Below are 9,419 nucleotides of genomic sequence, written 5' to 3' on the forward strand. Positions count from 1 at the left end.
CCGGATTCCGAGCCCGAGAAAACCTTTAGGAGAAGACGACGTTTTTGGAAGGAAATTAAAGAAGCCACTTCACCCATCCAAGTTGAAAGTGCTAGAAAGTCTTACTTAGACGATCTAGAGGTTCTTGAAGAGGAGGAGGTTTCTTGTTCATCAACTCCACCACCACCACCATCTACTACCAAAAAGATGGTGAAACTTTCCGATCATTCAAAGCCCACCGCGGCCATGCTTCCGGCCGGAATCACAACCACTCAAATCACCGCGCCGGAATTCGAGATCAAACCGGCTTTCATTAGCCTTGTGGAGAGGAAGCAATTTGGAGGAAGTCCTTTGGAGGATCCCAATTTGCATGTTCAAAATTTTTGTGACTATTGCTCCATGATCCGGCAAACGGGTGTCACCCAAGCCCAAATAAGGGAAATACTTTTCCCTTTCTCTTTGAAGGACAAGGCCAAGCTTTGGATCAATAGCCTTGACCGCACCGCCTTGGGAATCACCAATTGGGAAACTTTGGCTCTTGCTTTCTATCAAAAGTTTTTTCCACCGGAGAAAACTCAAACTTTGAGGAGCCAAATCACCGGATTCCGTCAACAAGCTCTTGAGAGCTTATATGAGGCTTGGGAGAGGTACAAAGAGCTTCAAAGGCAATGCCCACATCATGGGCTAGATGAATGGTTTCTAGCAATAACATTCTACAATGGATGTTGTGCCGAGTCCCGAAGGATTCTTGATTCCGCCAACAATGGGCGGTTTGATCAAATTGACACCGATCTTGCTCATTCCACGATCGAATCTATGGCAATCCATGATGCCCAATATGTCAATTCCCGAGTTGTGCCATCCAAAGGTAAAGAAGAATCCTCTAACAATTCTGTTTTGCTAGCTCAAATTGCCTTGCTCCAACAACAATTGGCGGAAAGAGATGCTAAAGATTCCATCCAACAACTCAATGTCGTGTCTTCAACAAGCCAAATCATTGTTTGTGACGGTTGTGGAGGTGCGGGTCATTATGCCGCTCATTGTCGAGCCACCATTGAAGAGGTAAATGCTTTTCAAGCTTTAAGACAAAGTTTATATCCACCGGGTACATTTTCCAACACTTATAACCCGAACACAAAATTCCACCCGAACTTGTCTTATAATAGCAACAATGTGCTTAACCCACAACCACCACCACAACAAAATGCCTATGTTCCTCAACAACAAAAGTATGTCCCTCCACCGGGGTATCAAAATCAACAAAGGCCCCCACAAAACAATTACCAACAAAATCCACCACAAAATGGCCAACAAAACAATCAAGGAGTTGGTAAGCTTGAGGGCTTGATAATCCAAATGCAAAGGGAATTGTTGACTCAAATTCAAAAGAATGATCAAGCTCATAGTGCCGCGGTCAAGATGTTGGAACAACAAGTGGCTCAACTAGCCGCTTCTAGCTCTCAAAGGAAGAATGGTCAACTACCTCCCCAAGGTGAGCAACCACATGAAACCGTTAATTCTATTTCCTTGAGAAGTGGTTCAAGCTATGATGGGCCATCCATGACTTTGGATGAAGAGGTGGTTGCCAAAAAGGCTAAGCTTGGGGGAAATGACAAAAAGAAGGCTAGTGAAGAGCCTATTGTTAAAGATCGTGTGCCATTTCCTCATCGATTGTTGATGCTAAAGAGGAAGAGCAAGCTTGATGCCAAAGATGTTGGGTCCTCTATGCCCAAAGAAAATGACAAGGTGATTGTTGAAGAAATCTCTCCTAATGCTAAGGAGAGTGATGTCATTTCAAAGAAAGTGGATGCTCCCAAAGAGAATGAGGATGAGAATGAGAAAGATGTGGAGGATGCTCCTCCCAAAGAAATTGTTCAAATACCATTTCCCCATCGTCTAGCAAAGCACAAGGAGGAAGGTAAGTTTGCTAAATTTTTGGAAGTTTGTAAAAATTTGCAAGTCACCATCCCGTTTATGGAATTGATTACCCAAGTCCCTTCTTACGCAAAGTTTATGAAGGAAATCCTCTCAAAGAAGCGATCCTTCAATGAGGTTGAGACCATTGCTTTCACCGAAGAGTGTAGTGCACTCTTACAAAATATGTCTCCCCTGAAACTTAAGGACCCCGGTAGCTATTCTATTCCTTGCACTATAGGCAAATATACCATTGATAAGGCCCTTTGTGACCTAGGTGCTAGTGTAAGTGTCATGCCCTATTCCCTTTGTGAAAAACTTAACATGGGTGCTTTAAAATGCACAAGTATTACATTGCAAATGGCGGACCGTTCTTTAAAGCGACCTTTAGGTGTCTTAGAAGATGTTCCCGTCAAAGTTGGCAAGTTTTTCATACCCGTTGACTTCCTCATACTTGATATGGCCGAGGACTCACAAACCCCAATTATATTGGGTAGGCCATTTTTACGCACCGCGGGTGCGTTAATTGATGTGAAAAATGGGAGGTTAACATTGGAAGTGGGTGATGACCGGGTTTCGTTTAGCAAAAACAACACCATTAGAAGCCCACTGTTACAAGAGTCTTGTTATTTACTTAGCACTGTGGACTCTTCTTATGCCTCTACTATGCTTGGATCCTCACTAACGGATCCGTTGGAGGACGATATGGGTGTTGTTTGCTTTGTAGGTGACGATGCTAAGGGCACTATTGCTAAGAGTGCCAAAAGGAAGAAAGGGAAGTTCTTTTTGAAGAATTTCAAGTGGTTGAGAAATGCAAAGATAGCTATGAAATGGAGCTTGGTTGGTGGCAAGCTCAATGACAAAATTTGAATCAATTAGCTTCTTACGTCGTGCGGGACGTTAAACCAGCGCTTCTTGGGAGGCAACCCAAGCTTTTTATTTGTTTTTATTTATTTTCTGCAATTTATTGTTTTTCGTAGTTTAGAAATAAAATGTTCGACTTGACGATGTTTCTTTTTGTGATTTTTAGGTGAAAATGAAGGAAAGAGAATCTAGCACGTTTCCCCATGCAAGAACCCCGTTCGGGGACGTGGTTTCCGAGAAACGAGAAGGAATTAAAACAAACGCGGAAAAAATCAAAAAAATCGAAGAGGAGGTCAACCCCGATCGGGGTTGGGTGGCCCCGATCGGGGTCGTGGTTCTGTGATTTTCCGGCCTTCTTTTTATACGGGTAAACAAAAAGAGAATCGAATTCTTTCGATCATTTTCACACCCAATGGTATCTTCTCTTCCTTTCTCTTCCATTTTTCTATAATTCTTCACCTTAATCACATAGAAGCATCTACATCCCCCCGAATTCATGCTAGCTTGGGGGAGATAGGCAAATCGAGTAAGTTTTTAATTGCTTTGCATATTAGTTTAGATCTTGCAACCCATTAAACATAACCTCTAGTCCTTCCTGTTTTGTGCTTTGAACCATTTTTATGGTTTGATTGGATGATTTGGATAGTTGGCACATTGAGGACAATGTGATGTTTAGCTTGGGGGAAGATATTGCATTTGCATATAGCATAGTTTGCATGTAGTGTAGAAATTTGAAAAATTTTGAGAGAAATTTTTGCTTTGTGCTTGCTTGTAGCCTACTTTCCTCTTTGCTTATCCTAATAATGGCTTATTGCTAATGATTTATTCTTTAATGATGGGATATTAGCTACATGGGGATGTCTTGACATAGTAGGTGGGAGATGAAGAATGAACCGAATAGGCTTGATCTTGACTTGTGGCAAGCTACAAAATGGTGAGGTAGAGCCTCTTTTGACCGATGCATCCATTTCCGGTCTCTCTTAGGTGAGTGTAGGTGTCTCCTTATATGGTGTGTTTCATCAAAACGCACAAGTATGGTTCTCATGTCATCTCTTGGTAAGCATGCATTCATTTGTTATAGCATTTTGGAGCCATTCACATGAATATAATTGCCTTCTTGACCCCTTCACAAACAACTTATTCCTAGCTACATTATAACTTGCCTACCTTGTTGAGCTAGTAGCTTTGTTTTGTTTTGTTTTGTTTGGGTGCTCAATTGGGATTTGTTTCAAAGTTTGAATATCATGTGAGCTTGGTCTTAATGCTCAAGAAAGGAAAAAAAAGAAAATGAAAAAGATGATGAAAAAAAGCAAAAATGGTGAATTGAGAAAGATGGAAAAAAGTCGAAAAAAGAAATGAAAAAAGCATGAAAGTGAAATGAGAAAAAAGAAGTTTGCATTGAAATGAAAAAAAGAGAAGAAGAAGAAGATGTGAGAAATTCTCATACATTATTCATACATTATGGAGAGTTTTCTCATGGTTTGAAATTGCACAATTGGGTTGAAATTGGGATTGAGCACCTTTTACAATTTGGTAGTTGCTAGCTTGACTTAGCTCCACATTACCATAATTCATTTGTTCCCCCTTCTTACCCATGTTTATTTGCCTTTTTCCTACCCATTTTGCTTCTTTATCATGCTTGCATTTGATTGTTTTGGCTTACTAGTTTTGATTGATTACCATATTAGATTGCGGGCACATTATTATAAGTCGAGGATGGTTGAGTGGTTACTCACGAAAATTGTCCTTTCACATATAAAAGAGTTTGAGTGTCCCGTGAGAGTCCATAAGTCAAAAGATCATGCAAGAGCTCAAAGGTTCATTCAAAGTTTTCCATGCTACGCCGTCATGTAAATCTCATCCATGTCTTGCTTTATTCCTTGCCCAGGTTGTTTCGGGTTTTTAAATCATTATGCTTAGCTTGATTGGATATTGCAATTGATGGGATATGGTTTCTTGCTTGAGGACAAGCAAGGGTTTAGCTTGGGGGAGTTTGATAAGTGCATAATTTACATACTTTTACCCCTCATTTTAGCTCGGTTACTATTGTTCGTCGTACTTTAATTAGTATATATTTGAGCTAATCTTGTGTTCTAGGTGTATTGTTGTGTTTGTTACGGTTTTGTAGGAATCTAAGCATTTAGAGGCTTTTTCCTACCATTTTATACACCAAGTTCACTAAGCTAAACAAGGCCTAACATTGGACTAGCATGGGAGTGTTTGGATGGGTGTTTGCATGAAGATTTGTTGGATTGAAGTGAGAATTGCAAATGTTGCCAACAATCAAAGTCAAGGCCCAATGTTCAAGTCCAAGTCAAGGTGGAAATCATAAGATTCTAACAAGCTTAGGATGCCCATTTAGATGCTCAATGAAGGATTTATGAAGCATTAACCGGGTGCATTAAGGAGCATTTATCGCAAACATTGGATTCCTCAAGAAATTAAGTGAGGAATTAAGAGAAAATTCCCGGAAACACACGACCCCGATCGGGGCCACCTAACCCCGATCGGGGCCACCTAACCCCGATCGGGGCCGCATGCATCTAGCCCATTTACGTTTCTTTTCCTCTCCTATAAATAGGAGAGGTGTTCCGGGGTTTTGGGATATCCAATCTTTACGTCTCATTTCCACTTCACAATAGCCTTAAGCTTTATATTTCTCTCATTAGTCTTCTCATTTTAGTTTATAAGTTGTTAAGCTTTCTTTAGTTTAATCTTTCAAACATTTGGTACTCAAGTTATAGTTCAAGCATTTTGTTATTCAAGCATTTGGTTATTATACATTTCTCCTTTACAAGTTCTTCCCTATTGAGGTATTCTTATTTCTAGTTTGCAAATTTACATTTCTATCTTAGCTTACACATAGCTTATAATTAAAGTACTTAATTTAGATTACATTAGCATCATTTCTTATACATGTTATATCATCTAGTTCTTATAAATCATTTAATCATGTTTATCATTTCTCTTAATATAACTTACAATTTACACTTTAACATGAGTAGCTAATTCTCTTGGTCTAAGGGCTAGGGGAGCCATGCATAAATCAAATATATAAACATGATAAAATAAGTTAATAATAATATTGTTCATATTGCTTCTATCACATGCTTGTGCCTCAATGTTTAATCTTTGTTTAGGGCCCTATTCAATTGATTAAGTTTGTTTATTCGTTCTATAAGTCGAGAGGCACGGAATTGAATTAGACTAAGCATGTATAGTAGGACGACCTAGTCATGGACGAGAGTTTCTCTAGGACCCGGCCTATGGTTGATACTAATATCGTAAGATGGGTATCTTTAAGCCTAAGCAATTGACAATGTTGTTAGTACCAAGTTTATCATGATAATATATTTACCCTTGCATGTGTGACCCGAACCCCTTAGACTCTCTTTTAATCATATAATTCACATCATAGTTTTATTAGTCAATCAAACAATCAAACCAAACCAAATCGTAGTCGACCTTGATAAAAATCTACCCATAGCAATTCACGAAGTAATTCCCGTTTCCTTGTGTTCGACCCCTATTGCTACATTAACTTGTTGTCTAGGGAATTTATCTTTGCATAGGTACGCGATAAGCCTATCAAATATTTTCCACCTTCCTCTTCATCTCCTTCACCTAGTAAGTAAATATCTATCCTTTTCTAATCTTCTAAACCCTAGCTTTTGGGAAAATTCATTATGGGTAATTAATTAGTAATTAGCATGACTAATAGGGGTAATTAAGGGGTAATGATAAGGGGTTTTGTAGTATAAACTAGTATAGTATGCATTGTGATAGTTATTATGTGATTTGTATAGGATAAGACGGTTCCTCGAGACGGTTTTGGTCCGGATTCGAGTAGTTTGAGGAGATTGCTAAAAGGTAGGTTAATCCTACTCGGTTTCAATAATGTGATGTTGTTTATGTTGATGTTGTATTTAGTCTTACATAATTAGGGCATTTGCATTATAAGTTGTTTAGTGGTAATCACATTATTAACAGGATGATTATGATATGTTGGGTGTGACATGGTTCATGTATTGGTTATTATCATATATGTTGTTGCTGTTGTTGTTGTTGTTGTTGTTGTTGTTGTTGTTGTTGTTGTTGTTGTTGTTGTTGTTGTTGTTGTTGTTGTTGTTGTTGTTGTTGTTGTTCTGGAGACGTAAGACGGTTGGGAGACCGTCTTACACTTAAGTCGCCTCTTGGAGACTCCCACTCCAAGAGGGATGTGTAAATTAAAAGCTTGAGTCCAAAGGGACTCGTGTGTTTGAGGCACGACATCTGGCAGGGGATCCAGTTGGCTTCCGGACCCGTCTGGACGTGTCCCGGTACCTATTTGTGATGTTGGTATGTCTGGACGTGTCCCAGTACCAGTGCGGTTGTCGGTATGTCTGGGCGTGTCCCGATACCGTGGTAGTGGAGGTTGGTTGATAGTGCGTCATTCATATTAGGAGTCCTGTTGCATATTCACACACTTGAATCGTGTCACATTTTATTTGTTTATTGAAACTGACGTGTTGTGTGTCTATGTAATTGTCAACTAGTTCCGGGGTGGCCTGTGTCGATCCATATGATATTTCCGATCATATAGGGAGCATGTTAAGTACAGGTTGTTTGGATAGCACGCGGGAGACGGGACGAGCTTGATGAGTCACGAGACGAGTATAGTTAGCTAGATGAGTATTGTGGTCATAAGTTGTATTGTATTCATTAGTTAATGGTTTGTAATCACTAAACTTGTCGTTTATAATAAATGTTTCTTTACTGTATCTCCGATTTACCGTCTCGGGAAACCGAGAAGGTAACATCTCCCAATTACCTTGGTCGGGTAAGAAGGGGGTGTTACATGTACAAAGTTGGATCAATAAATTTTCCTTCTCCAACCTTTGTCATCTTTCTCCCTGTTGCAACAGGAGTGCTTATAGGTTTGTATGAGGTCATATTAAATTTCTCAAGAAGCTCTTTTGCATACTTCTTTTGAGAAATGAAAATACCATCTTCACATTGACTTACTTCAATACCGAGAAAGAAATTCATAAGACCACAATCAGTCATTTCAAATTCCTTGAACATTATAGCCTTGAATTCATCGAACATATCTTGATTATTGCCGGTGAACAATAGATCATCGACATATAAAAAAATTATAAGAACATCTTCACCTTTCTTTTTTACATAGAGTGCATGTTCATATGGACACTTAACAAAACCATTGTGAATCAAATATCCATCAATGCATGAGTTCCATGCACGAGGAGCTTGCTTTAACCCATAAAGCGCCTTTTTTCAAACTTGTTTCAGTAACATCGTTATATTCATCAAATACAATCTTGTCTTTTTCAGTTTCCTCATTATCCCATTTCCATGATTCTCCTTCACTAAAAAATAAATTTCTACTCTCAATCACCTTTCCCGTGGCTGGATTGTAGAACTTATAAGCTTTGGATTGTGTACTGTATCCATTGAAGATGCATTATCACCTTTATCATCTAATTTTTTCCTCTTTGCCTTAGGTATTTGTGCGTAGGCAATACACCCAAATACTCTCAAATGTTCGATACTTAGCTTTCCACTACTTCAAGCTTCATGCGGAGTCATATTCTTAACACTCTTTATTGGGCATCGATTAAGTATATGGGTTATCCACGCGAAAACCTTAGCCCAAATTTGCTTCGGCAATCCGTTTTCTTTTAGTATACTTCTTGTCATGTCTAGAATTGTCCGATTCTTTCTTTCAGCAATTCCATTTTGTTGTGGAGCATATGAGGCTGAAAATTGTTGTCGAATTCCTGCGTTTCTACAAAACTTCCTTAAAATATTCGATGTATATTCACCTCCTCGATCGGACCTAAGAATTTTCAAATTGTGTCCGCTTTCTATCTCAACTCGAGCTTTAAATTGTTTGAAAGTATCAAATGCGGCCGATTTCTCCTTTAACATATACACCCACAATTTCCTGTTATAATCATCGATAAAGGTAATAAAGTATCGATTACCTCCCGAAGATATTGGTTCCAGTGGTCCACAAATTTTCGTGTGTTCCAATTCCAAGGGTGCTTTCGCTCTCCGTGAGAATCCCTTCTGGAACGGAAGTCTAGCTTGTTTGCCAATCGTGCATATTTCACAAACATGTTTAGGGTCTTCAATGATTGGCAATCCATGTACCATATTCTTTGTCTGGAGAAGTTTCAGGCCATTGAAATGCAAAATGCCCAAAACTTAAATGCCATTTCCATGACTCATTTTCTATTACACCATAGTAACACTTATGTACATTGATGTTGAGTTGCAGCGGAAACATGCGAATTTTCGCCATTTTTTATTGAGCAATGAGTCTTGTTCTAGTATCTTTAAGGATAAGATTACTACCTTCAATATGCACGGTATATCCCTTTTCAATTAGTTGTCCAATACTAAATATGTTATTTTTCATATTAGGCACATAATAAACAATTGAAATGAATTATTCTTTTCCATTCTTCAGAATAATTTGTATTTTCCCTTTACCTGCAACTTGTAGTTTAGATGAATCTCCCAAACTTACATTACCTTGGATCTTTTCATCGAGTTCAATAAAAAAATCTTGTATACCACACATGTGGTTAGTAGCTCAAAAATCGAAAAACCACATATCTTCTTGATTACTAGCTTCTCCGTGTACTAGCAAAAAT

The 9,419-nt window shown here is 38.7% G+C and overlaps 1 non-coding gene across 1 annotated transcript; it reads right to left on the minus strand.

Moving 5' to 3' along the window:
* Positions 1-558: 558 nt before the first annotated feature.
* On the minus strand, positions 559-665 carry LOC141644743 (small nucleolar RNA R71). Its single transcript, XR_012544352.1, has one exon. It is a non-coding gene; the product is annotated as a small nucleolar RNA R71 (small nucleolar RNA).
* Between the last annotated feature and the right edge of the window lie 8,754 nt (positions 666-9,419).

Source organism: Silene latifolia, chromosome 2 (assembly GCF_048544455.1).
Source record: "Silene latifolia isolate original U9 population chromosome 2, ASM4854445v1, whole genome shotgun sequence".
NCBI classification, from domain to species: Eukaryota; Viridiplantae; Streptophyta; class Magnoliopsida; order Caryophyllales; family Caryophyllaceae; genus Silene; species Silene latifolia.